This window comes from Bidens hawaiensis, unplaced genomic scaffold (assembly GCF_021521415.1).
Source record: "Bidens hawaiensis isolate Kalapana, Puna unplaced genomic scaffold, B.hawaiensis_p1.1 tig00014424_1, whole genome shotgun sequence".
Classification (NCBI taxonomy): Eukaryota; Viridiplantae; Streptophyta; class Magnoliopsida; order Asterales; family Asteraceae; genus Bidens; species Bidens hawaiensis.
Window position 1 is genome coordinate 143,127 of NW_027492254.1, and position 22,125 is coordinate 165,251.

At 34.0% G+C, this 22,125-nt stretch overlaps 1 pseudogene; it reads right to left on the bottom strand.

Moving 5' to 3' along the window:
• Positions 1–14,630: 14,630 nt before the first annotated feature.
• Positions 14,631–16,173, bottom strand: LOC143546699 (UDP-glycosyltransferase 92A1 pseudogene; annotated as a pseudogene).
• Positions 16,174–22,125: the final 5,952 nt, after the last annotated feature.

Below are 22,125 nucleotides of genomic sequence, written 5' to 3' on the forward strand. Positions count from 1 at the left end.
AAAAACTCTCAACCATGTTGAATTAGGATCCACAGTCCCACACATTGTGGCCGTTATTAATAGATGTAAACACATTGAACCATGGAGGCATGCACGCAAATTCATAAAATTCAGACCGAACTATAAAACATTATCATAAAAAAATAACAAAGTCGAAATGATAAAAAACCTACCCAGAAAAGGAAATAGGAAAAACTGAACAAACTTTTACTCAATAATAATAGTAACTAGTTTTATACCCTTCCGGTGGACGGGTAGTCTAATGTCACTATCATAAAAAAAACAACTTTCTTTGGTTTCTAAACGAAAATAGTATATGATTAACATGAAAGTACAACTCATTTAACTTGTAATTAAAAGAAATGACCAATGTCATTAAAAGAAACACTAAGGCTGAGGGGTGTGGGGGGCTCTAATGGGGGCTCCAGTGGGGGCTCCAACCAATAATATTATGACGTGTGGCAGAGAAAGAAACTGGATAAGCGGGGTGTTGGAGCCCCTGGCCCTAGTATGGGGGGCTTTAATGGGGTATAATTATTTAGGAAAAATATTTTTTTTTTGGGTTTGGTCGGCTCCCAACGGTCAAAAAACCATCAAATCCCATGCTTTTCTCTCTCTTCTCCCGCTAACCAGCTTGCGCCTGCATGTTTTTCCGCGCTAGCGCCCCGGTTAGCGCCCCGGTGGTGTGGTGTTAGCGCCTGGGGGCGCGAGCGGAGGGGCTCTAGCGCCCCCGTTGAAGCCCCACACCCGTCAGCCTAAGTAATGAAAGCCATTCATGTAATTGTCTAGGTAAATACATATAGTCTCTAATAAGTGAGACCAAATTCATCAGATCGTTCTCAACATCTTCAACAGATATTTCATATATCATATGTTCTTTTGCATTCCATGTTGATTCTACTTTCATGATCACCTTGTGAGGCTTCACTATTTCACATGCAATTCATTGTATTCTTCCACCTAAATTACAACATTTAAAGTAAATGAAAACTTATATGTTAAATATAATTTTTAATATAAAATAAAATAACTTAGATATACCATCTTGTTAGGCATAACAATGTCTTGTATTGATACCGGTACTGTAAATACCACCCTATAAAACTTAAAACTTATTAAATAACCGGAAATTTAAAATCAGTGGCTTTAACAACATAAAACAGACCTAATTGGCGTCATGTATATTCAGATCAGATCTCGTGTTGTTTAAGATCATTGACATTCTGAGATTAAGTAACTTAAAGATATATAAATATATTATTACCTGTTGCCATTTAGCAAGCTGCCATGCCAGCTAACAATACAAGAGTGATCGCTAGGTCCTATAATTGCGTCCACGTTTAATTTACACCTACATGCGTGGCGCAAAATCAGATGGGCGATTGCAACTCTTGTCCTTCACTAAGTAAATTATCATATCACATGTTATATATGTTTGATTTCACATCCACCCTAAAAACCTAGGATCTTGTTATATATATATATATATATATATATATATGTAATCAACAATGGGACAATATGGTCATAAAAACAGACCAAAGTCCGTTTCTTTTTAATCTTGGCCTGTCCAACATATTTAATTCTTTCTCTAAGCCATTAGATTTCCAAAGCTTTTAGAGAAGAACGGTCAATTAAAATCTGTACAAGTAACTATATTACATCAGTGTAATCGTATTTTAACAAAATATTGTTTTGTAATAAAGTTTTTTTTTTAAAAGACAAAATAATTGTGGGTCGATACGCATCGTCCTGTTTGACCCGTTACCCAACCTGACTGGTTCGTCAAAATTCGCCATTATATTAGGAAGGAAAGGTTATCTGGCCACTTGTTGGTTCATACAGACGAAGTAGAAGATTCGCAATTGTGCTTTCCCGCCACCACTAAGACGATAATTATCAAAAAATATTTAATACTTGATTGAAGTAGTTGTTTTATAAAACAAATTAGGCAGCTAGAATACATGTACCTGTTGAAATGTGTAGTATTTCTTTGCATTTCAATAGTCTGCATTATACAGTCTTGTCCCAGTTAGATATATATATATAAGAATGCATTACAAGTGTCTCCCTTGTTGTATAGCTAAATGATACATTAACAAACTCAAAAAGACCCTTCAGATTTGGCAATTTTCACCCTGTCACGATTCAACATGGCCAATTAGTTAAAATATTAAACAGTACGTGCTTTTGATGAATTAAAAAGATTCCTTGCCTCTGGAAGTGAACTGGTGAGTGAGTATCCATCATTTGGAATACTTTTTCACTTGCACCAACAAATTGCATTAATGATGATCAATTGTCACCCATAAGCCATGTTGAGTCAATCAACCATTCACTGTACAATGTGAGCTATTTAAGTTGTTCAGCAATAACCTATAAAATGCTTGGATGGAAATAGATATGTGTGCATATGATATGTAATAAAATTCAATAAGCAGCAATAATTTTCAAGCTTAAACATATAAACATGACAAAATATGGGTGAAGAAACTCACATGAGCAAAGATACCTTTAACTTAGCCAGTGAAGCCTTCAAATTGGATATCTTGTCTTCAATTCAGTAAGATAAAATGGGACTTCCCACAATAGAACCCTACACGTGCATATCAATTCAAACTCCTCCTAACACTAGATGCATTTAAATAAGCATAAAACATCACATAAATAAGAAAAATATCAACAATTATCAGTATATAATAAAGATTAAATTCTCTAATTCCATGAATATACATGGAGTCTCCTAAACTTTTCCAGACGCCTATGGCCTCGTTTCTTAAGAATAAAGAGTATTGATTGGCTAATAGTGCCTCGATTTCAAGTAGCTTCCGGGAATGATGTGGTGAGAATCGAGAATTAGGGTTCCGGGGGAGAAGATTATGATGCTAAACTGCTCCGATGATGGAGGGGAATGGAGGTTGAGAAACGGATGGTAACCTCCCCCATTTTCCATGGTTTAAACGGCCCAGATCTTGTTTCAACATCATCCAACGGTGGACAATCAACCTAATAGCAGTTAACTACACCGAAAACAATATATTATATAATGTTAATTAACTTATAAAGTATATAGTTTATTCAAATCAAAATAAGGGTTGTATTGTATTTCTTTAATACTTTGAAAAGAAAAATAAAAGTTATAAATAGCCTGAAAGGTTGTTTGATAGTCTCTGAATGGTTAAGAGGTAACCAGACTTAAGGCTAAGGCTACCTCTTAACCATTAAGAGGTTATAAACCATTAAGATGTAGCCTCTTAATGACCATTGATAGGCTACTAAACAACCCCTAAAAGAAAAAAAAAAGTTAATAAAATCTAAGGAATTAAAAGAAAAATTATGAGATGTGATACATATAGAAAAGCATAGGGCACAACTACAATTAGAATTAATAATATATGGTTAATAATATTTCTTTGTCATTGTACTCGTTGAATGTGTTAGACCGTGCGTTTCGGTCACTTCGGCGTCTTCGTGAGTGACAGGGTAAGAAGATCAACCACAAGTCCTACATTGACTACCCTTAAGGAACCCGAGAAAAAGATCAACCATAAATACCAAGGTCGATTCGGCATTTGTCGAAGACGTACATAAAATATCAACTAGTATCGAGGCGACGATCGGGGTGAAAGTTTCAAAATACAGATTTAGGAAGTTAGACTTTCTTACCAAGGAATTTAGCAACCTCGACCCCATGCGTCGATCGGTATTCGAAGAAGAACAAGCGCTTGTTCTTGAGGAAATCAGAGCAGATCAAGAACGAAGGCGAAGAGCTGGAGGCGACGGAGGTCGGGAATAAATTTGTATTTTTATTCTTAAATTTGTAATTTTTTTATACTTTTAGGATGTTTATTTTTTTAATGGATGTTTAATGTTTTTTGTATTATATAAACTAGTTTTTTAGTTATATTATTATGTTGTATTAAAAAAAATCAGATAATTTGCTAAAGCTACCGCTTGCCTGGACCACAACAGGCTCAGCGCGACTTCAAGTCTTCTACAGTGGCTTCAGCGAGTGTCTAGTTAGCATCCAATCAACACTGCATGTCGCAATATTATTGGATGAATTCGGAGCCTAACTTCAGCGACAACACACAGTCTTATACATAGCCAAGTTGAGATGAACTGCCATGAGGTCAAAAGCTTGAATTAGTTTGTGGACTGTCGAGCTGGCTCATTGATGGCTGGGTAAAAGTCGTGTGTTTTATTCTATTAATTGTTTAGTTTTAGTTTAAATATTATGTGAATTTTGGTACTACAAGCGTGTTTATGTGTTTTAGGTTATCAGACACTAAGGATGCTAATCAGGGAGATTTATGGGCTTGGAACGAAGACTTAGAAGAGCGGAATTGGTCGGCACGCTTTCTTATGCATAAAACAAGAAGAAAACAAAATCCCTATCAAGTGTCTCCTTCGCGCGACGCGAAGGACCTTGTTCAAATTAGTTCACGCGACGCAACTCAACCTCAGACGGAAAGTTAAACCTAACTTTTAATATAATCAGTTTTAAGGCCCCATTCGATATATCTTTCATTGCAACAGTTAGAGAGAAGCCCTAGGACGATTTTCCACCATCCCGAAGCTTCCGGTTCGTCAGTTCATCGCATGCTTTCAGCCTTTAATCAGATAAGTGAATCTTTCGTGATGCCAATATCAGACTAAAACATTGGATTCACTTTAGGCTAGGGTTTTGTGTATCCAACTTTTGACTATCAAACTTTACATCACTTTTCTGGTTGTGTTTATCAACATTTAGAGTTAGCTCTTATGTAATTGAACCAATAATAATTAGTCATTGTTTATAATTGATTTTCATACATCAAACTAGTAATTGGGTAAATTGGGTTCAGTTGTGTCAACAATTCGGTTAGATTATCGTTTGTCATCATAACCCAACTATTATGTTTAGTAATTATTGCGCAACTAATTTATTTGAATCTGTGATTAGTTGGTAATCACATTACCTGAACCTGAAGTGAATCAGTTTTCCAAAATTGTTTACAAACCTTTAAAGTAATCGTGTGTTCTTACAAATCAGTTTTTATAAAGCGTTTGACATCGATCGTCAGCCTATTACAATATAGAGGCAGGTAAGCGGGCAACAAGCTGCGCCGCAACCCCCTTTTGAATGACAAAATTGGTCATACTGAAAACAAAGTTATCGTTCTTCAGCATCGTTGAGTTACTGTGCATGATCCGCTGAACTCTGTTTAAAACGTTACTAAAATTAAAAACATAAAAGGAAAAGATATGCTTAAAACTAGAGAAAATAACCACAAACAATGCATATGTAGGACCAACGTTCTTAATTAAAGCAAAAGTTATAGTGATGTTAATGGCTTTACATCGCATCTATTCCAAAGATTTGATTGATTATTCCTACAAAGTTTTATCAATAAACTGGAATAAATTATTCATCGAAAAATAACAAAAAGAAAAAAAAAGGAAAATAAAAAAAGAACACTTAGATTAGTTTTTGTTGGAAAATTAGAAATGGTGAATGAAAATTAATTTATAATAATCATAATGATATAAAACTCTTGGTTTGGTAAAACTCTTGAGTAGGTTTGGTAAAACTCTTGAGTAGAGTATCTTGATAAAACTTAAAAAGTTTTTATTATTACACTAGTTTGAGGTTTGTGTATTACACGGGTAATTGATAAAAATTTTAAACTAACTATGAAGTGAATTACAGTCAACAAAAATCATCAATTATTGTTAATATAATTTATATAAAAACTAGTATTAAGACCACCCGCGTTGCGGGGGGCGACAAACTGTGCTAAAAACTAAACTTCGAACGTTATCGCGATTAACTACTCGAGGCTCAGATCATGGATTTGTTATAAACAAATACAAATTTCACACATTAGACCAAACTTTGATTATATATGATAGGTACATAATTGATCTCTTTCATTAAAAAAAACTTCACTGTTGCAGTCCATCTCCATCTTGGATGAACAGCAAGCACTCATTGTACATGTTCTGTAGCATCTAACTATCATCATGTTTCATCATCAGCAAGTCTAAGTCGTCCAGTTCATATCCCTCCATGCTAGTTTGACTCGTTATTACCCACAAATTTGCCAAATGTTTATCCAGCTGAACATCCAGTTCTTGAAATTACTCTTATCTGCAAAGAAATAGATCATTGTAATTTAACATGATGTTTGATCACAAAACTGACAATGTGTTTGAATTGGAAACACATAGATATTTTTTCATAATGCATCAAATCATACCTTTTTAGAATAGGATAAAAATGTATGTAAGGCATAGATAACCAAAGTCTTTATAGCCTAAAAAACAAAGAACACATTAGTAATACAATGTTACATATCACTAAAAATCTTCATGGATTATTAAACATGAACAACAAATTATCCAAATACGAATACATCCATTGCCCCACATTCATCTACCACATTTTTTTAAACAATATTTTTGGACCGGTAACTTGTATATATGATAGATTATAGACATGGGCGAAACATGTTACCTCAGGGTGAGCAAGCAGAACTGGTTCCAACTCATTCCATTATGATGAAACGAATGTTATCAGATATAGAGTGCAGGCCAACATCGATAAATGTACAATAGTGAGTTAGCTTCAATTAGTCAACATATGTGTTGAGTGATTGACTGTAGAACAATAGGGCTAAACTTATATAAATGATAGAACTATGTTAACCTGTTAAAAACTTTAAGGCTACTAAGAATCAAGATCATCAAAAAGATCAAATCCAAATGACGGCCTATGCTACAAAAACATGCACTACCAAACCAAAACAAACTAAAACGTAAACTAAATGGCTTTTTTAAAGCTTTACCAATAATCTAAAAAAAGGTTTCAAATTTTCTTTATGATAAAACCATAGTCAATTACACATATTTCCTCTATTTTTTAACACATTTAGAGTAACTACCAATCAAATATGGCTCCAAACTTACATTGTCTACTCAGTTCCTGTATACTCTTAAATCTAATTTCAAAGAATTCAACTAAGGTTGTAAAATATATGATTAATGCCCTTTAAATCTTTATAATTTGATAAAAAAAAATATCTTCTTGTGTAGAAAAGCACAATTTGACTTATAGCATCAATGGAAGAGGAAGAAGACATGGAACACAAATTACGAAGAAGGTGACGGTTTCATACGCAAGAGAGATGAAGCGGTTGAAGTGTAGTGGCTTTGAAGGTCCAATCAGAATATGGTACGAATTATGTTTCAGATTGTACAACACGTATTGCACAATGTCCCCTGAAAAAATATATATATGTGTAAATATATTGGAAATGAAATTAGGGCAAAGAGACGAAGGCCTTACCTCCGACGAACGATGAGGCAAACAAAGACGGCTACCTAGCTTAGAAGTCAATCAATGCATTGAGAATTCACATTCTTTTCAGGATGGCTACTTTCATAATCCCTCTTGCTAGATGAAGAAACTGTACCCACTTCCTTTGAACCCTAAATCACTGAACAAACCACGCATAGTAATTATGTTTCTCAATAAGTTGAGCAATTGATTTAAATTCACTATTGTTCATATTTGGTTTCACAATAATACAAAAAGAGTTTTAATATGTGGAGTGCAAGACCTAAACAACAAAAATTAAGCTACGCTAGTTACGGTATAAAGTATAAACAAACAAAACATCCATATATGTGTTGAAAGGTAAATAGAAAATTAGGATTTACCTTTTTCGGTCGCGGTAAATGGGGGACGTTGGTCAAAGGAAATGGCCGATGCCTTTATCACCATCACCTGCGAAACAAAAACACAATGTCAGATTAGGCAGCAAAAACTGAAAATCGCAAGAAGCATAGGGTTTCATTGAAGAGTAGGTTCATTGGAAGTGAAGATGAAGATGGTGAACATGCAGGTGGGATGGAGGGACAGGTGCCGTGACAAAAGAGAAGTCAGATAAGATAAGCAAACGCACTAAATGGTGTACAACTTGGACAACACATATTTCAACCAGCAATGCATCAAGTTAGACGAAATTGTAATATTATAAATTATAGAAATTACATAAATAAGATTAAACAAATATGTTACAAATAAGCAAAACTTTTCTTGTACACTACATTTGTGATTGTATTGTTTGGTATACATTGTTTATCAAAAATCAAAATTTTTAGTCCATGTATGCTTGTAACTTTTGTTAAGGTAACATATATGTCTACTTATAACTCTTGATATAGCCATGTATAGTTATCTGTGTGACAAATAAGGTTATTCAAGTACATACCATGACCCTAGATAAATGATAATATATATCCATGATACTAACAAAAAAAATATTTATACACATAAAATGTCATACATTTTGATCAGTTAATATTTACGATGTCATTTGAGATCATCCGCTCATGTTTATCAAAAAAAAACATGATTATTCCAAAAAAAAAAAAACAGATTACCTAAACTTTGATAATATAATCATCCTTGGAGTCTTCAGAATCTGAAATTGATTAATCATGATAAATTATTTGTTGTAATTAATATACTTCATATGAAAAATTTTAATTAATTTTATATATTAAAATTAACATTTGCATAATCAAGAAACATATAAAACCCAAAATTTAAATATAACAAAATGATTTGTTTCATTTCATATGAGTGGAAAATGACAAAGAAATAATAACCTTAAAGTCATGTTCAACTAACAGTAACTTTGAAAAAAAATGATAGCTTTATTATTTTGAATATAAACTTTAATAGACACTTTAATTATGTATTAACCAACATATAACACTAACATAACCTCAATCGTTGTATTTGTATAAAAATAAAATTACTAAATTAATATAATATTGAAATTATGTAAATAACTGATGAAAACGATATTCTAGGTTTTCATATCTTAAATGATTTTTGGAAAGCGAAAATAGTGGAAAGGGTTGATACATAGTTTTTGGTTTAAAAATTTGAATGCTTTTAATTAAGTAATTTGTCTTATAAGACATATTATATTAAATATATTTGAATGTATAAAAAAATATAAATCAAATCATAAAATATATGTTTCTGAAACATTTCTGTCTGAGTTATGAAAGAAAAATATTGAAAACTAAATATTGATCTTCTTGTTGCTAACCATTTATACTACACAAAAAAATTATATAAATAAATGAGAGATAGTTCATATAGTAAATCATTATTCATATGGATTATAATTATAATACTCAACTTCAATGATTTAATACTAAACACCAAGATATATATAATATTGTTTCTTCATGTTTGCAATATATATATATATATATATAATGTTTGGAGAAATTAAGAAAATACATATTTTTTTGAGTTCAAATACATATGAGAAAATTTTAAATCAAAATTTGAAACTAATCTTATGTAAAAAATTATGCACTACTGCTCCAATCCCAGTTTAAAAACAAGTTATAGTTTGCTATGATTTTAATTACTTGTGATTTTAAAATTTTTTCTAATAGATCAGCAACTTAATTTTGAGATTTCCTTGTTTTCTTATATTTCACCATTAATATTAATGAATGAATCAAATATGATTTACATTTAATAAAAATAAACTTAAATTCATATATTGAAATAACTTAAAATATAAGGATCACATGTTGAAATGTTGAAAAAAAGGGTGAAGATGGCTATGAAAGTTACAAGTGGCAAAAATGGATAGTTATTTATTAGAATAGATAGATTAAGTCAATAATTAAATGAAACACTTTATTTTTTTTTCAACTCTTGAATATATTAGTAGGCTTTGTGCCACATTTGAAAGAACTTAAATGGTGTTCACTCAAGAAACCATATGGTTAGAGTGGAGTACTTTCTACTTGATTCTTTCACCACCTTATTCTAACATAATCCCTTTTAAGAACACCGATATACCCGATGTAACCTCGGGCGCGTAGTCTTTTCCGACAGTACATAATGCTTCGGCTGTTGTACCTTAGGAGACAGACATACTCTTTAGTAGAGACTCAAAATCTGTTTTAAGGGACCCTTGTTTAACACGAATCCTCAACCACAACCGTCAACATTTTGTTTACTTTTTTGTTGTAGTCAAGACGCTTAGTTAAAGACCAAATGTGATGAAGACACAAGACAATGATGCTGCATAAAGACTTGTTATCTATCCGCTAAAGACTTTGGATCATATCAATTTTGAATATAAAAGTTTTTATTTATTCAGTTTTATAAACGGTATCGTACTAGAATATTTCTGATTACTAAAGATTATAAACTTCTATACTTGGTGTTCGGGGTGACTTCGGGGCTTATATCTATTCCCACAAATTGGAGACATGGAGAGAGATTGATTTTCCTTTTGGCCCTTGGCCTTCCTGCTGCACTTGGTCTCTGGCTACCTTCTGGGGCGGTACAAGATTTGATTATGGTGGAAGTCTAGTCATTCTAAATTGACACATTTACTTGTGAACGTGTCCTACAAAATAACTATTAAACGACAAATGGTGGAAGCACGGCGATATGTGGAGGATGGATAGTGATGAAGGGTGGGTGAAGGTGGCTACTGGCTACGTGCTTTCATGGATCCACTAGATAACTATGAGTTTACAAGGAAGCATATATGCACTACTACTCACAATTGGCTTGCCGTTTTGGATCCAGTTCTTTTAAAAAAAGTGAATACGAAATTTAGAACACAATATCGCTATGTTTTTTCTCCGAGTTGGAAGTATACATCTAGCCAAATCATATATATTGATCAGACTCTTGTGTCACCCAATTCTCGTGAGAAGATAAGACCTTGAGAAAACTTTATTTTATGAAATTACTTTTGTTCGGTGATCCAAAACTGTTTCAAGTATCGCGAATCACATTGCAAGGTTAAACTTTAGTTCTGAGAATGGAAAGATTAGTGATTTTGTTTGAAGATAACTTCTTTGCATGTGTCAAATTTAGTAATACTCTTCAGCTTTGAAAGAAATTAGAGCCTTTAGGCACTAAAGAAAATAAATAATGTGCAGTTGTCAATGATGTTTAATAAGCAATGTATAAAAAAGGTAAAATTTTGAGTTGATTCAACACAAATATATGTAACTAGTTTGATTCTTCCGTGTTATGGGGGTTTATTCAAGTTTCTGTTTTTAATCGTTTTGTTATTTAATGATTATTTATTTTATCTTTTAACATAGTTTTGTTTTAGTTTAATATATATATATATATATATATATATATATATATATATATATATTAGCGCTTGAGATTTTTCAATTGAGATGTGTATGTTTTTTAGATATTTAACGAACAAACAAAAACGAACACGATCATGTTGATTTTTTTAAAATGAACAAACATGAATACAAATATTTGTCTAATGAAACATGGGACGTTGATGTATGTAACATCCTACTTTCGATTATAATAATAGATGAAATTTCGTTATTTTATAGTGTGTCGTTTATTGGTTTAGACAATTAACTAATAGAAGGCGAGCTTGGACTTTATAAGATGGAATAAGAGATGGAATGAGCCTTAGGTCCATGGGCTTAAGGGAGTATAAATACCCCTTAAACCCTAATCCTTTCCATTTTATCCATCTCTACACCTTAGCCTACACCTTCCAAAACACACACATCATCCTATATCCCGAGCCAAGATCCGAAGTTGAGAACCCGAGCTTGATAGTGTTAGACGAGCCAAAACCTACCTCAAGACCAGCTCGTGTTCGTAAACCGACTCGTTTAAGGTACGTCTATATCAAGAACTTGTTCGTTTAGGTCCAGTTTACATCTAGGAATCTTAGATCTATGCTTAAATGGTAAAAACGAATCTGATGCAACAAACCTCATTGAAATTCGTTGATATTTGATGGATTAATTGATTGTTTAATGAGCCAAACCTATGTACCTCAATCGCACCATTTAAAACACGATATTCAGATGATTGGATAGTTGGGGTTTGTTGGCGCTGGATTTACAAGCTCAATGATACCAGATTCGTGTCGATTCATCATGATATGAGGATTTAATTAAAAATCAAATACTTGTTGACCTTTTACTGTTCTCGATAATTTTGACCTTGACCCCGAGTCAAAGTCTGGATAATATGAGTGTAGTTCGTTAGGATGAGGTAACGAATTAACTAGCCCAATTTGTTAAGGCAAAACAACGAATCAGTTCACCCATTTGTTATGCCCAAATAACGAACTAGACAACGAACCATATAACGAATCAGGTGATTCATTACTCGCCAATTCGTTAAGAATAAGGTAACGAATCAGGGCTTGTTATAATAACGAACTGGAATGACGAATCAGATAATGATCAGATGACGAATCAGTTAACGAACTAGATTATGAAAGTAACGAATTAGTTAACGAATTAGGTTTAATTCGTTATAGAGAATGAGTTAGCGAATTAGAAAATAAATTAAAATCCTAATGGAAAATGTGTTAAGACAGTTAATGAAATTAAAATTTTTCCAAGCTGACCTGACAGCTTAACCCCAGCCAGGGGCTTTGCCCCTTGGACCCCACTAGGGGCTACCGCCCCTAGAACCCCGCTGCCAGGGGTGCTGCCCCCGAACCCCCGTTCGTTGTGGGTTATGTAAAGATAGAAATACGATATGAGTAATAATAGTTAATTGATACATTTAAATATTATACAGTTAGCCGTGCACAACTCAAGAAGTGAATAACTATTAATGGTGAACGTAACCGCATTCAGGTGAGTTTCTAGCCCCACTTCCTTGTTATGTTTTCGGGGCTGTGTGCATACTCGATGTAATTTGTTAATACACTTACCTTAAGCGGTAATTGTATGTCTTATATGATTTATATATGAATGAATGCTGATGATGCATGAACGATCTTCGGATATTGCATGTATCTTCGAGGGATAGTTTAAAGATATGATTGATATATATATATATATATATGATATACAAATGATGTATGTACGTATGAAAGTTATAATTATGAATGTAGAGAAATGTATGGTAGGTATGGTTATAAAGGGAACGGACCCTAATAATATCCGCGAATGAAGGGAACGGACCTTAATAATATCCGCGAATGCAGGGAACGGACCCTAATAATATCCGTGAATGTAAGGAACGGACCCTAATAATATCCGCGAATGTAGGGAACATACCTTAATAATATCTGCGAATGTTTTAGGATGAGGTATATGTATATGTGTATGTATAAAAGGAAAGAAAGAAGGTATGATAGTATGAACGTATGAAGGAAGGTAAAGAACTATGCATGTATATATACATTCGGGTGCGTATATATGAATGTGTATGGACGTATTGTATGTTACCTAATTAACTAGAACTCACTCAGCGTAACTGACTTTTAGTATGCACGCAGGTGAGTAGAATGAGGTAGCTCGCTTGATGAGGACACATGGCATGGAATTGAAGATACTGGCATCTCAAGAAAACGTTATGATGTTTTTAAAAGACTATGTTTTATGTTTTGTTTGTTAAAGACGAGATTTTAAGGTTGTGTAATATATATAATGGTTGAAGTTTATATTACGCGAAAGTTTTAATTAACTCTGATAATTAGAACTGTGTTTATGAGTAAATCCAACGTGAAGAGTGAGGCACCGGTAACGGGGCCTTACAATATAGTTGACGATGATGGGCAGTATCGATAGTTAACCAGCGATGGAGATGACAGACCATTAACATGGAACATGTAAAAGAGAGAAATTAAATTAGGGTTTTATGATGAAAATGTTTACAAATAAATGAGATCTTATAACCCATTTGAGGTCTATTAGAGTTTGGTAAGACTCATAACCCGTGGAAATTATTCTTTGATGATTAAGGGGTTATTTCACAAATAAATGAGATGTTATAACCCGTTTAAGGGTTATCCGGGTTTGGTGAGACCCATTACCCGTAATAATTATTGTTTGATTATGAAAGAGTTTCACAAATACATGAGATGTTATAACCCATTTAAAGACTATCCGGGTTTGGTGAGACTCATACCAGCGAATTCAGGTCAAATGAATGAGAATCATCCATTTAGAAATCAAGCAATCTAGTGGCTCTAAAGAATAGAGGGAATAATCTAAGAGTGACTCGTATGATTTCATGATAGGTAATTATATAGATAGTTAGATTCATATATATTTTCGGTGATAGTCTTATCCATATTTTTATTATTTATTGATATAGTTGTCTAGCATCCACCGGACCAACATCCAAAACATATCTTGGAGCATAACTAAAGTGTAGATTTTCTACACATTGTTGCCAATTAAAGTTTTTACTTTTAGGCTTTTTGCTGGCCCATATTCGTTAAAGACCATCAACATTAAAACAATAAACGGAACAATTAACCAGTTAGACAAACCTTTCCATAACGAAAAGAAATGGTTACAAAATCCAAGAAATGAAAATCCTAGATAGAGAATATTATAAACTCACAATATTAATATTAAAAGAAATGGTTTAGGTTCTTCCATCTTATAGTTTTAGGTTAAAATTGCTTAACATAAGTTTCTGTCACACTTATTTTATTTGCATCATTTTCAGTCAATAACCAACAATATATATCCATAAACAACAGTGATTAAGAAATTATTTATTGCGTTGCAAATTAACCTTTATTAATCGCAACACGTACTCTTATCAATATAATCACCTAAAATATAAGTTTCAGTCACAAACTTATTTTATTTGCATCACAATCATTCCATAACTAGCTATTTAAATCCTGAAACAATGGTAGTTAAGAAATCATTCATCACAATGTAAGATGAACCTTTATTAATCTCAACACTTGCTCTAATCAATTCCGCAAATTCACCTGCTTTTTTCCTCATGTCTTTGCCTTTTCCGCCTTCACGTTTATCCAACACCGTCCTTATCACCCTACTCACCTCTTCTTTCGTGAGCCGACTATGCGCCCATCTCGCTAACACCACACAAACGCCTAATTCCTCCACCAGCATCTTCGCATTAAACGCTTGCTCTGATGCTAACGGCCAACCAATCAACGGCACCCCTTGGCTTAAACTCTCCATCACAGAATTCCATCCACAATGACTAAGAAAAGCACCGGTTGACGGATGGCATAATATCTCTAGTTGAGGTGCCCAGTTATGCACCACCAATCCTTGTTTTCTAATTCTATCCTCAAAACCAGTAGGTAGCCATTCAGGTCGGAATCACCTTTTGGGTCGAACCCGATTGGTGGTCTGATTACCCAAATAAAAGGCTTCTTGCTCTCTTCCAACCCTTTTGCTAGTTCCGTCATTTGTGTCTCGCTTATTGTGTTCACCGGACCAAATGAAATATAAAGAACTGACCGTGTAGGGTGCGAGTCTAACCATTCAATGCAATTTTTGGGTTGTTTTCCAGAACTTTGACCGAAACTGTCCGAACCCAAATTCTTATTTAACATTTTAGATGGGATAAGGGGGCCGATACACCAAACAGGAAGTTTTTTCGAATTTCTCATGACCTTCACCCCCAATGTTTCTAGCTCTTCAACTGTGTTACATAACCAACCATTAGATTGGTGACAAAATGAGACTTGCAGTTGGAAAAATCTTGAGTGCACGTCTTTCCCATCAGTAGCTAGTCCATGTTCATTAAGTTCGGCAACCCTAAACCGGCAAGATTCCGGGAATCCTGGAACGGTAAACTCGTCGTGGTTTCCACCTTTGGCTATATTCCGATGAGGCTGATTTAACAAAACAGAACCAAATGTGGTTCCACCGTATGCGCCGCAGGTGATAAATGTGTAACCAGAAATGCCAAAAGATTTCGCTACACCAATAGCCCACCCCATGAGCAAATCTGAAACTACACATACCAGCGGACTTCCTTCACCTGAAATGATGTCCGATATGAACTGACGAAAAAGGGCATCGAGTGCCGCGGAGGCAAGCAAGAGTTTCCCGACGTCCGACTGGGGGAGGCCATGTGTGTTCTCGGAGTTGGGAGGGAGGCCGTGGTGGGAGCTGTTGAAGGGGAGAGGCTTAAGATGAATAATGTTATTAGAATTAGGGCGCTTGGCGATGGCGGAACGGAGGTATTCGATGCTGAGAGGGCTGTTGGCGATGGTGATGGTGAAATTAGGATTGTGATCAAGGATCTTGTAGGCTAATTCTAGGAAGGGTATGAGATGACCGTATGCCATGTATAGTAACATGATTATGTGTGTACTACGTGGAGCTTGAGCTTCCATTTCGGATTAAGGTGTTTGTTTGTGTTGTATAATTCAGTTCAACTCTATTTATATAGTAAGTGATCTCTTAAGTCAAACTTACGAAAGATAGCTTAAGTCGGCATACCATTTATAATTCACTTAAATGTTCGACTTACTTTAGTCGTTGTACCATTTATTTTTATAATACATTAATTAGTCGGTGGAACATTTATATGTATAATACATTTTCATGGTTTTATAAATACTGGACTAGCTTTAGTCCTTGGAATATTTATGTAAAATGTACAATAACAAATATCAGTAACCTCAAATTACAAGCAAAGCACAACAGAAGTGAAGTTGTTAGTGTTAGCGATAATACTAATATTATTTTTATTTTAAATACGTCTCTAAAAGTACCTATATCTGCATCTTTTAAGATTTGAACTCACAATATCTGCATATTCATAGGTTTATAAATATTGAACTCGGTGTGATTTTTGGACTCTTTATATGAAATGTTCCGTAATAAATGCAGGCAAATTCAATAATTACTCAATAATTACAAGCAAAAAAAAATATTGATACGACAAAACTGAAGTCGTTGGTGTTAGCGATAAACCGATAATGATACACAGTTGTTGGCTGGAGAGAGAGCTCATGTTGGAGTGGTTGTTTCCAACGATCATCCGCGGTGAGGCTGTTCTACGGTTCTCTCTTACCCTCTTTGTGTCTAATTAGCACATACTGGCTTTGTTTATTTGACTTTTACTATTTCGGTTTTTAGTGTTTATTGAACGAAATGCAAAGTATATTCGCTAATGTCAGTTGTAGAGCTCTTCTGAGTAGAAAGAGGAACATTGATATAGAGGTTTTGGCTAGAGGGAGAAACTATGCTAATTTTCTTCGTTTCTTGCGGTCCATCATGGCAACGAGGTTGTGTTGGTGTTTTTCTAACCACGTGCTCTTAGTTATTTGTGTTTCTCTTTGGTTAGGATGTACGACCTATGTTTCTTTGTGTTTCACTCTTATTCCATTTAGGGTTTTCAGTTTCGTCTTTAATTTATTTTGATTTTTGGTATGATTGTTGACTCAATGATGTTTAACCAAGGCTCATCTAAGAGGTAAGCCCTAACTATTTATTTGGGTAGTTTGATGTTGTTGTTTGATTCGATAATGGTGAGCCAAACCTCACTTGTCTGTTTATACCCTTGCTAATAAATCCTTAGGGTAAGACCTCACTTGTCTCGTACCTATGGTACGAGTATAACCTTTTCTTTTGGATCAGCTTCAATACACTGTCCGAGGGTCTTTCCCTCTTCTTTGCTATCTCACACCTATAGTACGAGTATAACCTTTTCTTTTGGATCAGCTTCAATACACTGTCCGAGGGTCTTTCCCTCTTCTTTGCTATCTCGCACCTATAGTACGAGTATAACTTTTTGTTAGTCGGATATTCAATCCGGCTTAAGACCTCTAGTCTCTTTTGTAAAATCTTTACCTCGATTTTATTTTCTTTACGAACATTTAGTTCAAAACATCTTTTCTTTATTTTAAACCTTTAGTTTAAAATATCATTTCTTTCTTTTCTTTTTCAAGTTAAAACTTTTTCTTTTAACTTATTTCTTTGACAAGATAAACCTCTATTTTAACGTGTTTTCTTTTTCTTAAACTCTATGTTTCTTCTTCATAAAGAAACGTATATCTTTCTTTTATTTATTATTTAAGAATAATAAACTTAAATAATATTATCAACTATAACTTTTTTCTACTTCCATCTTTTCCTTTTCTTTTATAATATGTTTGAACCTATAGTTCAACTCATATATATCTTTTATTTTCATATTCGGACTGATAGTCCAACATGTTTTTCTATTCTAAATTACACGTTTTTCAACAACATATACTTATATATATATATATATATATATATATATATATATATATATATATTTTTTCATTCATTCATTATTATTTAAAGTATCTTTTAATAATATTTTTATCTTTATTTATTAATAAAGATTATTTTATTTGTTTCTTTATTCTTTCTCTTCTATTATTATTTCTTTCCTTTATTTTCTTTTGTATATTTTCGAGGTATAGACTATACCTTTTACTAGGGTCTAAGCCTTTATTATTTTATTAATATTTTATTCGGGCATTATGCCTACCTTGTTTGGCTTATTATTTTCTAAGTTCACGGGCAGCACTTCGACATTTGCACGTATATCGAGAATCTTGATCAACACCTCCTTGTTGCGTAAATCGAGGCACGCCGGTCTTCAATCTCGTCGGCACGCACTTCGGGGCGGGTCGTCTGGTCTTCTCGGGTCGGCACGTACTTCGAGGCGGAACGTCGGGTCATCTCAGGTCGACACGTACTTCGAGGTGGAATGTTGGTATGTCGGGGTATCGTTGGTTTATTGGTACGGATTACGAGGTAAGATGTCGGGGTTTTATGGTCATGGAAAACGAGGTGGTCAGTACACATTTATCGAGGTATCTTTAGAGAGATGTTAGAGAGAGAAAGTGTGTGTGAAAATGGTGTGTGAAAAAATGAGGTTGGAGTCCTCTATTTATAAGCTGGCCAGGAGACCCGTCGCGGTACGCGAAGGGCCCAGACATAGCCGTCGCGTATCGCGACGTAGCTATTGTGAGTCACGATGTAGGTTTGCCATGTGGCGCCACGTGGGGGACGCGGTGCCACGTGGCGAGGTTTTGCCACGTTGTGACACGTGGCAGGCAACGGGTGTCACAGCGTCATGGCTTTATGCCACGTGGTGACTGTCACCCCCGACCAAATGCGGAACATGCCGAGGTGCAACGTGATTGGACAAATACACAAGACATTAATTAAAGTGGCAATATTTATTAAACTCATTTTATTCCAACAAATCAATAACAACACATCTCGTTAAAATATCAATCATATTGTTCGTTTTACTAATACCCTAATAGTCTTGGTAACGTTTTCCGTCAAGCACTCGAGTCAACAATAGTCAAACCTGTAACATTTCATAAAATACAGTTTGTCAATACAAAGGTTGGTGAGCAATTCATAAGTTTGAGCATATAATTATATAGTAATAAAAGCCACAAAACTTGTATACAAAAACAATAAATAAAAGCAACAACTTGGATAAATTGACAATCGCTAATAGAATTACGTTAGCGCCACCTAGCTACAAGGGGTTACCAAGTAGTCTAGGATTTAATAGAATATCGTTAATTGCATTACGTTAACGACACCGTGCTATAAGAGAATACCAGATAGATCATGGATTTATAGACTTCCCCCATGTCTGAAAGCGATAAACACATAGACATATATCATAGAACACCAAATCAAGCAAGTATTTAAGTAATGTATACAATCACGTTTGTGGGTTTATGATTTAAGTAAATAAAGCATTTAGTTTGATAAGTATGAAATGTCACCCCAAAACGGAAGATGGAAAAAGGGGTATGAAAGTACTCACCTCGATTGATGAATTCAAAACTAATTAAGTGATCGACATATAGAAAGCTTGTGAACGAAACAAACGAATCCGACTTGAAACGATAAACACCTTAACTAAAAATAAATAATGTAGTATATTAATGAACTTGAAACCATGATGAAACTATATTGGAAACAATGAACGATGAGGTTCGGTTGTAAATCAGATTACCGGTTAATTTGTTAATGATTAGGTACTCGTACTTAATTGATAATTTAAAATAAAATATTATTATTTTATTGGGCTTTTAAATAACTAAACCAATATTAAAATAGAAACTAAGCGGGCTTAATTTAAGAATTTGGTTTTATAAAAATGAATAGATAATAAAGTTTATAATAATATTATTAATGATAAAGATAGTAATGATAATAATAATTCTAAAGATCTAGATATGTTAGCAATATATATATATATAAGATAAGGATGATGATAATAATAACAATAATTATTACTAATAATAAAAGTAATAATAGTTATAGAATAAAAGCCTTGGTGTTAATTAAAGTGTTGTAGGTAAAAATAATAATAATAGTAAATAATATTGATAATAAATAATGATACTATACTCGATGTCGGCTCGAGTTCTAAACGAGTTCACAAAATAAATATAATAATATTATTGCTAATAATAAATGATAAGATTATATAATTTTAATAAATAATAATAATATGATCTTTAATAATAATATTAACAACTTTAATATTTATAAGAAAATAGTAATAGTAATCATATTAGTAATGAATACATATAATAGTAAATTTAAACATAATAATGCTAATAATAATCTTTATGTAGTGGTATTAATATTAGTAGTAACAATAAATTTGTTAAGTATAAGAATAATATCAAAACCGATCTAGGATGAGACCCGAACCCGAGACCTCTAGTTTAATAATTAACGTACAAGCCAAAACGAACCATGATAAAATGTGTTAACTTAAACCCATTAGGAATTTATATCCATTATCCGGTTGTTCGTCTTTTACCCAAATCAACCCAACTCCATACACAACCAACCCGTTTCAAAGAATAAAACCGATAAACAAAACGATTATTAACAAATTTAAAACCCGAAATTCGATATAAGAAATTTAATAATACTAACACCCAAATTAATTTACCTATTGGGTGAACATGAGGATCCGTTGGAGACAAAGATACAACAGGTCGCCGGAGTCAATTCCGGCAGCCGGAGGCGACCGGAATTACACATCAGAGAGAGAGAGAGAGATAAAAGAGAGACAGAGAGATGGATAGAGATAAAGAGAGGGACGAGATAGAGAGAGGGAGCACCGGAGCTCCGTTTTTCCGGTCTTCGGAGAAAGCCGAGGGTGGGGGAAGGGTTGCCGGAACGCGAATGAGGGAAGGAGAGGCGACTATGGTTATATGTGTGAGTGTTAGGGCTTGCCGGAGGTAGGGAGCTCGCCGGAAAAACGCGAGGGAGGGAAAGGAAGGTTGCCGGAGGTGATGGGGTAACCGGAGAAGGGAAAAGGAGGTCTTGGGTGTGAGAGTTTACCGGAGGTGGGTGGTGGTTGGCCGGAATCACGTCGCCGGTTTCCTGCCGGAATCTCGGGCTCGCCGGAAAACGGCTACAAGGGGGTGGCGGCTGGAAATGTTAATATGAGATGTAGGGTTAGGGTTTGGCTTATATAGGTGGGTATAAAAGTTTAACTTTGGCCCCTCATGTTTGGTATTTTGTTAAAAATGATTTCAAACTTGCATAACTTTAAAGAAACCTACTTTAGTCCCTAACGTTTACTTAACCGAGCTTTTAAATTATAAATAATTGTCTTTGACAAACTCCACACACGCTAGAATTATAGCATCAATAATTTGATAAAATGCCGGTTCGGGTTTACAAGCTTTACCACAACTACGATATATAATTTATTAAAAATAAACGCGAAAAATCGACATGTTACAAATGATCACAAAAAAACGAATATAAAACGAGACTCAAATTTGACGAATGTCACAGTATCCCCAACTTTTTAGAAATTTCGTCCCGAAATTAAAATAAAATTAAAGAAAAAGTAATTATTAATGAATATCGTCTTTAGTAAGATAATTGCATGAACAAATTTTTTAAGCAAAAGAATAACGTCAAATCCTTGCATGACTCGAAAAACGCTACAAATGAGAAACATAATAAAGACACTTATATATAGGAAGTACCAGCGGCGTATCCACCATGCCCTTATCATGACTCGCATTTCTACCGTCTTTCCGCTATCATCCTCGGACCTAAGTTATCGCACACAAGTGTACTTACTATGACTTTTATACGGGGATTTCGATAATTAAGTGTGCACCCATAATTATTTCGATCGTCGTATGGTCCACATGGTGCGTCCCATTATGTGGTTTAAAAGACATATTTATTTTGAAATCTTTAAATAATAGATATGTAAATAAATTTGTTGAATTTTACCAATATTGACAAACAGTACTAGCGGTTGAGAATTTCGGGATTGACTTTTTAATAAGT